The following is a 10,636-nucleotide window of genomic DNA, read 5'->3' as shown; positions in this document are numbered from 1 at the left end:
AGTGTGTAACTGAAGAAACGTAAAAATTGATGATGTAACATGAATTAAAATATAAAATTTATGACAAATGACTGTTATATCGTTGAAGCATAAAAGTTTATATCATAATTGAAATGTGAAAGTGTATAACCAACTATTGAGTGTAAAACTCTATCGACGCATAAAAGTAGAAAGCATGAAAGGGACTAACATTATTAAAACGTAAAGTTACATAACGTTAATAAAAGATAAAAACATATAGGGCTGTTATTAAACACAATTCAACTTCTAATATATTTACCAAGTTTTTGGAAGTTCGTTAAAAGTTTACATTATTTGGTTTATGATGTACTTACGTGGAATTTCTTCCTACATTTTTTTCTAGTTAGGTGATAATATATTATTCTATATTTATCTCTTAGTTTCATGTTACCCGAGTGTCTTGAATTATGTTTACTTGATTTTTGCCTTTAATTTTAGAATGATTACTATTAAAACCTTCCTGTTGTATGTAATGAGCTGTCTGTGTTCCTTGTCGTCCAGTGTAAGTGTTGTATTGATCTTTTGTGACCAACTGAGATATATATTTTACGAGCTAGTGGGGGACATTTTTCTTTAAAAAAACCATCAAAAACTACCCAATCAGGTTTCTTTAATTGGAACTGAATTTTTTGGATATGTTTATGGGCTAAAAAGGTGGCATTTCCCACACTCTTTTAGCGTTTTGGCTGCGAAGAGTGATTTGAAGTGGTAATGTGACTGAAATCCGTCTGAAGTGGTAATGTGACTGAAATCCGTCTGAAGTGGTAAGGTGACTGAAATCCGTCAGCGCATCACGAGCTTAACAGCCAAGCACAAGAAGCATGGAAGTCTCCAAATGACACGCAAAGGTATCCAGGAACCGTTTAGAACCACCTTGGTAGTTATTATGCAGGAAGCCTGTAACTGCTTTCAAAGTATTCCTGTCTGCTCATCCTACTACTAACTATCGTGATGCTTCGATCTTCCTTACCCAATCGCAGGTAAAATCGTTCGTATCTCAGTTGAAAACTAAACATAAAAAGGTGATAGCAGAAGCATAAAAGGTTGGCAATTGTTTAATTAATGATGCTGAGAATGTGGATTTATTGATATATACTGAATTTACTCCCAGCAGATAGACCTTGGTACTTAGCTAGTATGGAGACTTGAGGACACTGTATTGCACTTAAAAAATTATCAATTAACAAACGAAAACTTGTCTCGAAGTTATCTGGAAAAGATACGTCCAAAATCACCCTCTTTAGGAGTTTCCAGATTGAACTTACTTTTCATATTTAACAAATTGTAGTCTAAAGACACCCCTTGGCTCCTGAGGGACGTGTTAAATTTGTTCTAATTCTATTGTTGAACAGACTGTACACAGTAGAAGTCAACGGATAATTTCTAGCTTCATCCACAGCCTGTTTATTTGTGCTAAGCTTACGTGCTGGTTGTGTATAGCTTGGGCGGTATAATAGTTGTATGAAAGGGGAAAAAAACACGCGGGGTGTTGTCATTCCTATCACATTTCTGTTCTTAGAAGAGAAAAATAAAGAAAACCAAAAGACTTTCAGAATCTCAAGCAACATTTCTTGTAAGCCACTGTTTAGTTACTGTCCCTTAGAAACTAAAAAGTACCGATTATTAATTGAAAGGATGTTATTCCTGTGTTTTCTGGAGATATTACAGCAATGTAGAAGAGATTCGATCTATTCCATTAATACATCAAAATCAACCTGGATAAAACCATACATATGTTTCCGCCACGCTTGATAATGCAGAGAAAATGTTTTACTTAGATATAACTAGAAAAGCTAAGCGATGGTCTGCCTCTCCCATGGGGATATCACTTCTCAATTCCTTTTATTGGAATTTGATGGAAAATTTTTGTAAGCGCGATTTGAAAAGACTCGTGTTTTCTCAGGCATGTCAACTTGTTTGAAGAAAAAAAATGCATAGTTCAAACTATGAAGACCTTTTGTGCTCCTTACGCAAATAACAGTTCATCAATAATGTGACTTAGTGCAATAGTTTCGCGGTGAATCTCTTCGGTCCTACATTTCAGATTTTTTGTGTGTGTGTGTGTGTAATGAACGTAAAATTTCAGTTTTTATAATGAGCTTTAACAAAAGACACTCATAAAGCAAAACAAATTTGTCTAATAAGACAAGAAGAAGCGCGGCTTTCAGTAAACTTTGAAAACTTCCAAGAAGATTTATAATTTTCTTTACTCTTAATATGATCTTATGAACATATATCACCCTCAAAAACTCATTCACTCCAAAACTTATCAGGAAATCGATGTGATCAAGCAACTAAAACGACGAATAAAAAAATACACACGTGTGAGGAGAATCAAGAAAATATATTATATAAAGATACAGTAACAAATAGAAGAACAAAACTAGTCAGAGAAATATCAAGCTGTAAGATTACCAGAGAAATGGGTAAAATGATAAAAAAGTGACGGAGACTGCCTCCCCCTCATGAGGCTCAGTGGTAACTCTGAGCTTATAATGCTAGGAATCGGGTTTCGATACCCGAGGCGGGCAGAGAACAGTTAGCCAATTTAGAGTTTTATGCTCAATAACAAAACACAGAAACTAGTAAACGAAACCACAGCTTTCGTACTTAAGGTTTACTCCAATGATTCAAGTATGATAATAATCCATGAAAGTACAGATAAACAGATACTCAAACATGAATCCATCTTATCTTAGGTTAGCACCGAACTGAAGAATTACGTATTAGCTTGTGCTATATGCCAAGTCTGACTTTTTTCCTCTTTTTTAAGTCTGTTTCTCATAAGAAGCAGGAAAATTTGTTTATGTTTGTTTTTAGAATTTTCACGCAAAACTACACAAAGGGCTGTCTGTGCATAGGCATACCTAATTTCGAAATGATAGGCTGGAGGTAAGGAACTCGTCAACAGCATCCACCGCCAACTTTTGTGTATGAAGAGGCATTTGACCGTCACTCTTATGAGACACCCACAGCCTCCAAATGTGGAGCATGATTTTGTGGCATCGGGTCACGAACCATGATTACTCGATTTCACAGTCCAAGAGTGTTAACCACTTGACCACGCCTCTTGAAATGATCTCTACTAAAGCTGGACGATACCGTAAACAGAATATATTAAAATATTATACAACACATTTGTATGAAAACTGATATAAAAACGTAAAAAAACTAAAAAACATTTTAGTCAAACCATATAATGAATTTTTGTTAATTAGAGTAACCTTATAGAATGTAAGTTATTCCTTGCCAGCAAAGAAGTTAGTCACTAATTCAAATATTTTACTTTGTTAGCTAACATTTTCTTGTTATTGATTAGCTTATGTTTAAGGAACGCTTCCCTTCCTTATCATGCATTAAAACTTTCCGTAAATATAGCCTTCCCTTAAGTTTAATAACTGTCGCTGTGGAAAGAGATAACACATAAAGTTTCACGCAACATATTTTTTGCTCCCCAATGATATTCTTAGAAGAGAAAATACTTACAAAACTATTTTCTAAAGTACTAACTTTGTAATTTGAAAAGCAAACATATGTTTTGAATAAGAAGATTTACTTCGGATTTCAAACACATAATTGCAGATGATTCTTAGTTTGTGTTTTTTTTTCTTATAGAAATAGTAATCTTTTTCAGTTCTTTCCTCTTCTTAACTCTTAATCTCTATCATTTAAGATAAATGTTTTGACCACATTTTAAAAATAGGGCACAATTTTAATAAAATGACATTTAATAATATAGCTACATTCCAATCATTTAAGAACTTTGAATAACTTCCATTGTACAGAAGACGGTGCTAATACATTAAGCTTTAAATATTAAGAAAATATTTGAACAATCATTCAGTATAAAAACGGTACTCAACTTGAATAATTAAATCATAACTAATTTCATTAAAACTTTGGTACCTATATAAAGTTCCAAAGACATCTAACATAGTATCCATTGCCAATGTTTCTTATTCTGATTTATGGTCATTCGTTACCAATCTTTTTTTATTGCTCTGTTTAACTTGTGTTATCAGAATGTTCTGAATTGTTCTAATTATAAAATATTCTAAACATTTCACACATTATCAGCTTATTGTTTAGAATAATCTATTACAATAATACTCAGCTTTTGTCTCTCCTGAAAATGTGCGAGCACCTAAATATACTTTAGACATTTTGTACAACACTTTAAAAACGTTGATACGTTTTTAATGAGGTCTAACATTAGGTCATAGAACAATGGTACAAGTTTATCTAATGATAGTATTAAGTATAGTAAAGTTTAGCCCTAACTAAACTAAACAAGTGGGAACCCTCAATAGCTGCGGCACTTGAAATTCTTCTAGACAGGATTTTTCCTCCTTTTTTATTAGCTTTATTTTTGTGCGCCAGCAATACCAAACGTGGGGCGCGCGTATATGTGATTCGATTTTATTACTTATCAGGATCTCTACCTGCCTACACTTGAATTGAAATTGTTTTAGGCAGGATTAGAGTAAATTAATATACGAGACCTTGGGCATTGTCAAATATATCATTCGAAAGGGTTTGACCTCCAGGGACCAGAACTGTAATTAGATCTCAAATCAGTCAAGACATGACGTAGCTATGTGCTAAAAGTTTGTACGAAAAACAAATAAAAACCAGCCTTTCTATGAATCGATATGCTTCAGCTAAAAACGTATACAAATTACGGTGTTAATTTATCTCTTTATTGAACATTAATATTAATTAATAAAGGCTTAACTAATGTTAGGCCTAAGACCAGTGGGCTTTTAGATTTCGGTGTCTGTGATTAGAATTATTTTGTATTACTGTATTCTATAAGTCCTATATTTGTAGAAGCACTATTGCAATAAATATATTAATTTGACCGCAAATGTTCTGCGAGCGTTAGTTTTACTTTATTATCTATCAGCTTGTTCTGAATCGTCTCACTTGTGTTATTCATCCATTACTTATTATGGATTATTTCTTTTTAGGTTACCTGTTATTTTGTTCGAAGAAGTTTCCATAAGTTACCCATAAATTTGTTATGAACTATTTTATACAAGTTTTCCCATCAGTATTTCACACAAGTCATATACCAAAGGTATCTATCAATTCAAAGCTGAGACTCAAGTGTTTTTATTCTGAATGTTTTTACATAATGTATGCAGCAAGTAAATTTGTTGAAATTATTTTTGTTCAAAGTGCTTTAATATCAGATATTCAAATAACTTAGGGATATTCAACTTTATACCTAATGTATTTTCATATTTAAAATATGTAAATGTTTTACTTTTGTTTTGAATTATTTCACAAAAACTTACACCAATTAACTGCATAGAGATTCTGCCCATTTCCTCACCCCCACCCCTGGTAGGACAAAAAAATCCAGTAAATGTCTCTCTTAATGTCATAAGGCTTCCCACTTTTTTTTTTAACAAGGTCAAATAATGATCCAAAAACCCATCACAACAAGTTTTACATAATTTTTTCATTAAATGTTTTCCTTAAAGCATCTAGTAATAACTGAGTCAGGATATAATTAATTACTTGGTACATGAAAGGTTTGTTTGTTTGAAAAACATAGTATTATACTAAAAGTTCATTAAAAGAGCCACAATAAGTATTCAGTTGAAAAAGTTTTTAAAAACAAAGCAGAAGTACAGCTAAAATTCTTTGTATATTATTATAAAGAAAACAAGCAATACCGAAAACTCAATAGCTAAAATTTATTTGATTCCAGGTAAATGTATATTGTAGCAGAATGTTAATTCAAACATCACAACCATACTTTAAAAACTTAAGTATATTAATAAACCAAATTTTGAGTATCAGAGTAGAAAATTCTACTCTGTAATGAATAATGTTAATGATGTAATTTCTACAGCCTCATTAAGCTTTCTCCATTCCATTGTAAAAACAAAATCTAAATTAAAGTGAAACTGAAATATAACCAAAAATATCTTATGTACTAAAAACTTTGAATTGTGGAAATAACAATAAAAGGCTGAGAAAAGAGTGTTTCCATAATGTTTCTTAGAGTTAGTTGACTTAATCTGGAGTAATAGGAAAATAGATTAAATAAAATTATAAAGTATATATGATAGCATAACAGCTTGCATTTGACATTCAGTAGCAGTAACTATTCCTTGGCCATCTTGTGTACAAGTATTATATTATATATATAACACTGTTTGCAAATAATTTAATTTGCATATTATAAAATAAACGGAATGAAAAAAAGTTTTATTTCACTAATGTTAATCATGATTTAATGGAACACAAAAAGCTAAGTGATTCAGTAGAGATCACATATCCCAATGAGAAAATATTTACGCGATAGATTTATGATATAGAAAGTTTTTCTATTAATAATCACAATTTCTTACAAGCTGCCACAAAATAATATGCAGATCATTTTAATATTTTAGATAATATATTCACACTTCAAAACTTAAATTCTAGTTAAAGTTACATCTTATAACAAAGTAAAGACTTTTACTAAAACACCTCTTTCATATAAATTTTTTTTTTATTAAGATACCTATTTCCATAAAATGCAGAAAGAAAACTGACACAAAAAAAATGTTGTGTTAAATATTTAGTGTTGACCAAATAAATTTGTTCAGAAATAAAAAAGGACTGTATGTAATCAATTAATCAGTGTTTTGTTATTGGAAGCCATCCTAAATCTGATAGATATATAGACACCTTTTCTTTCTATATCAATAATTTTGTAATTACTGGGCCTCAGGCACAGTGAAAGGTTGTTTGAATCACTGTGGTATTTAGGTCAACTGATATCCAGCAGAAAAGACAACACAAAATGCAGGTTCAGGAACACAAACAGTTGGGGAATATGAGCAAACACAAAAGTAGTTTTCAACATCAAAATTATTAACAAATAGTGTTATATCATTAAAACTGGCCTGGGTTCTTCTTCTGCATCACCTGGCTGCTGGGGTTTAAGCAAAACCAAGAGTCAGAACTATGGAAATTCCCAACTTAATTATCTTGGCAAAACAAAGAAAGTATCTCACAGGTTAACATGTTACAAAATTCAACCAGCAGTTTACAGACAGTCTTAAGCTAAGCCAATTATACAGGTTTCATACTGTTTGAATGAACTGACTACATTCCAAGAAATCTATACAAAAACACATACCCTTTAGCTTAAGACTTGAAGTAAAAATTTGCAGTATGTAGCTTTTAGCTATGTAGCATATGTTTGGAAATTTAGAAAAAAAAATACACAAATAAAGATATTCTATTCTAGCTAGGAAATGGCAAATTCTTGGCTATTTCAGTCATTACACTACAACTGTGCAATAATAGAAACAATATAATTTAAGTATTAATGGAATTTTGCTGGAAAACAGAAAAAGTTGACAGTTTTATGTTTTTCACACTTAAAGAACTAGCAATCTAAATCTGTATTAAATCTAACCAAAGGTAAAGCTATTTTCAAAATATTATAAAGTGAATTCACACTGTTTCAGTTGAAGGAAGATTCTACAAAGGTTACTTAGGATATGTGAATGGATTTTGCCACTGACCTTTGTGTTCACCTGTTACAAGGTGCCACATTTAACTTACCCCCTGCTAGAGTACAACTTGTTGCAGGTCTTTCTGTATGGTCCTGGTTCCCAAGGTTAATCCATATTTTTGTTTTCCAAATGTCACCAAGTACAATGGATATCCCTGTTGTGAAAATTCTAAATCCTTGATCTGAACACATCTTCCTGATCTGAGTGTAAGAATATTTTGCATCAGAAAGGGATGTTAGCCGTCCTTCCTCAAAGTGACAAATGTTTGGTGGAAATAATGGGTGTTACACACCTCACTGATAAAACAATTAGTGAATTAGAGAAATTTGTAAACAATACACCGTAAGAAAGCTCTCGATTCAGGTATAATTATAGAATCTCAATACATTTATATGAAAAGCAATATTACCATGATATGTTTAAAAAAGTACTATATAGTTACTAAAAAAGATTAATGAAATTTAGAATAACCATAAATCTTGAGTATTTATTAACCCTTTCAGTTTGTTATTTAGTTGATTTAACCCTCTACCCTCTTGATAATACACTGTTAATGTACTTGTTTTAGTAGTTTATTGTTGTTTTTTTCTGTTTTTAAAACCTAAAATCTGAGTATACATATATCAAATGTTCCTCAAAAAAACATGTTTACTATTCCAGGTCAGGTAGCAAAAGTATTAATGTTTATAAATGTTTGAGCTTTAAAATTAGAACCATTTCATGCAATGATACCACTTTCTAGTAAAAGTATAATGATATTAAGGAAAAAAGAAAAGAACTTTTGTTTATAATATAAAGAATCTAATGTGCACTCCATTATTTGTCTTGCAGATACCAAGCGTCTTGTTTTAAAGTATATTACATCCATTTTTCCTCAATCAAAATCGATACCTTCATCCTTATTGATTGAAATCAAGGTTAGTCTCTTGCATACTAACATGTTATGACATGTACCTGTTAATTTTATATGAACAGGTATTTGCTAATTACTCCATTCTAGAGTTATTTTGTGACACATGATTCAGGGAAGATACTTAGATACTACACATTATACAACAAAAGCAAATACTTTAGTACCTTATTTTTCATGCATATCAAAATCCTTGTGACATTTGCACATTACTTATGTACTGGTTGTTGGATTATAAATGGTAGTTATTTGAATTTCATTTGAACAGTTTTTAACTTTTTATAAAAATAAAGACTAATTATGTAAATCTGTTATATATTGTGAATCCTGGAGGTTAAAATGGAATTTCATGGACTTCTTTTTATAGGACACAAACATCAATACTGATAAAACTGTGAAGGCCAATAATGGCTAAGTAGTTAAGGGTGGATGACAACACCCTATTAGTTACAGCTCATTGCAAACTGATAACAGCTGTGCCTCAGGAGTATTGTAAAAAAGCCTTTTTTGGCCCGACAGTAATGTGTTTAGTATGCCATACAGATCTGATTCATATACAGCAATCTACATCATGCACCCTGAGATCTTAAAGCTAACACATACAAAAAGGACAAATCTAAAGAATACAAAAGTGATACTAAGATCTATACTGATTTTCTGGGTATATGAATGTTAACTCAAATTGCAATGAAATGGAACAGATAGGAGAAAACATGGCCAAGTGTCTAACATGCCAAACTGGATATGTATTCCCATGGTTCAAACCCCATCACCACCAAAAAAGATCATGCTCTGCACTTTGGGGTCATGGGTGCATTTTAAGAATGATGGTCAAATTCCAATATTCAATTAGAGCAACCCATTACTTGGCAGCGAGTGGTGTTGGCTAGTTGCCTTTTCTCTAGTCAATCACTTTAAAATTAGGGACAGCTACTGTAGAAACTACCTTCTAGACACTTTCCCACAAAATCATACACTGCCATGCATAACACTTTATTCAGCATACACCAACACGGTTAAGGACTACATGATTTGGGCTAAAAGTAAATTGAGTGGATTATAAAGTGTTCTTGCCCTAACTACCATTTTCTCACACATTCACAACTAGGAGAATTGTAATAATGAAAAGCCATATCAGAGTGTTAAGTATATTATAAAAATAGAACATACGATTTTCTTAACACCAGTAAAATAAATAGCATTTCAATTAATAACAGATGCTTGAAAAGTTTATTCATTGTCCCAGAAACTTTTTTGGAGACCTTCAAATAGCTTATAATTTCTAAATAGTAGCATTTGTCAATTAATAAAATATTTCCTCACCTTTGTCAGTCAGCATATCCAATCACTTAGTCCTCAGTCACAATTTTGTTTTATAATCTTAAAATTGTAAGGCAATCATACAGAAATTATGGCTATTTTGATCACTGCAAGATCTAGAAAAAATAAAAAGCACTAACATTTATTTTCAATGACAGTTTATAGCTTTTAAACAATAGAAATTGTGCTCATCAGTTCTTCTCTTGTAGTGAAATCTTCATTTGTAAACAAGTTCTTACCTCCTTCATGACAAGATTTTGGTGAAAGTCCATTGCTTTTTTCAAAGTAATTTACCTATAGAAATTTATTTTTAGTTCCAAATTAGTCAATATACACTGGAAGAATGTTTGAAAGTCATGCTTACCTTAGTCTCAGTTGCATGTGCGAGGTTGGAAAGTGTAATGTTTGATTGAAATGCAAATGTTTTGGATGGAGTCACAAGAAGGTTCCTGTTGAAGTTAATGCTATCAGAAAGAGAGGTCACACAAAAACATTAGAATCCAATTAAAAGAGGACTAGAAAACTAGAAAGCAGAAGGAACAGTAAGAATAAGATGTGTTCTTTTCATTATAACCATTTACTTTCATTGTCTTAGATTTTTCAGAGATTAACAGATTTGGATATCAACCACTGAAAGTCATAAGAAATAGCTGAAGAACATTCATTGTTGCTTCTATTAAGTAAACAGTGACCTAGACATCATGAACATGTTGAAACACATTCTTACTGTGGAAATCAATGTCAAAATAGAATGGACCTCAGCAAAAGTATCCTTACTTTGGGAAAGACTTTTGATAAACACCAAATCAACATTTTGGGAGTTTCACTGAATTGTCAAAGAAAGAGAAGGAACCAGTGGTGG

The 10,636-nt window shown here is 31.7% G+C and overlaps 1 long non-coding RNA gene across 5 annotated transcripts in view; it reads right to left on the bottom strand.

The window, feature by feature from the left end:
- Positions 1 to 2,587: 2,587 nt before the first annotated feature.
- The window catches only part of LOC111085536, a 19,210-nt gene continuing 11,161 nt past the window's right edge, over positions 2,588 to 10,636 (bottom strand). The window contains exons 3-5 of one of the 5 annotated variants that reach the window (XR_002610360.1): positions 9,778 to 10,238; positions 7,594 to 7,744; positions 2,588 to 3,112 (exon numbers count right to left, since the gene is read on the bottom strand). This is a non-coding gene — a long non-coding RNA (uncharacterized LOC111085536). Of the gene's footprint in view, positions 3,113 to 5,740; positions 7,745 to 9,777; positions 10,239 to 10,551; positions 10,631 to 10,636 lie in introns of those variants that run through there. The other 4 variants (XR_002610358.1, XR_002610361.1, XR_002610357.1 and 1 more) reach the window with 4 other exon arrangements.

This window comes from Limulus polyphemus, unplaced genomic scaffold (genome assembly GCF_000517525.1).
Source record: "Limulus polyphemus unplaced genomic scaffold, Limulus_polyphemus-2.1.2 Scaffold450, whole genome shotgun sequence".
Lineage (NCBI taxonomy): Eukaryota > Metazoa > Arthropoda > Merostomata > Xiphosura > Limulidae > Limulus > Limulus polyphemus.
This window is presented reverse-complemented; position numbering and strand designations above follow the sequence as displayed.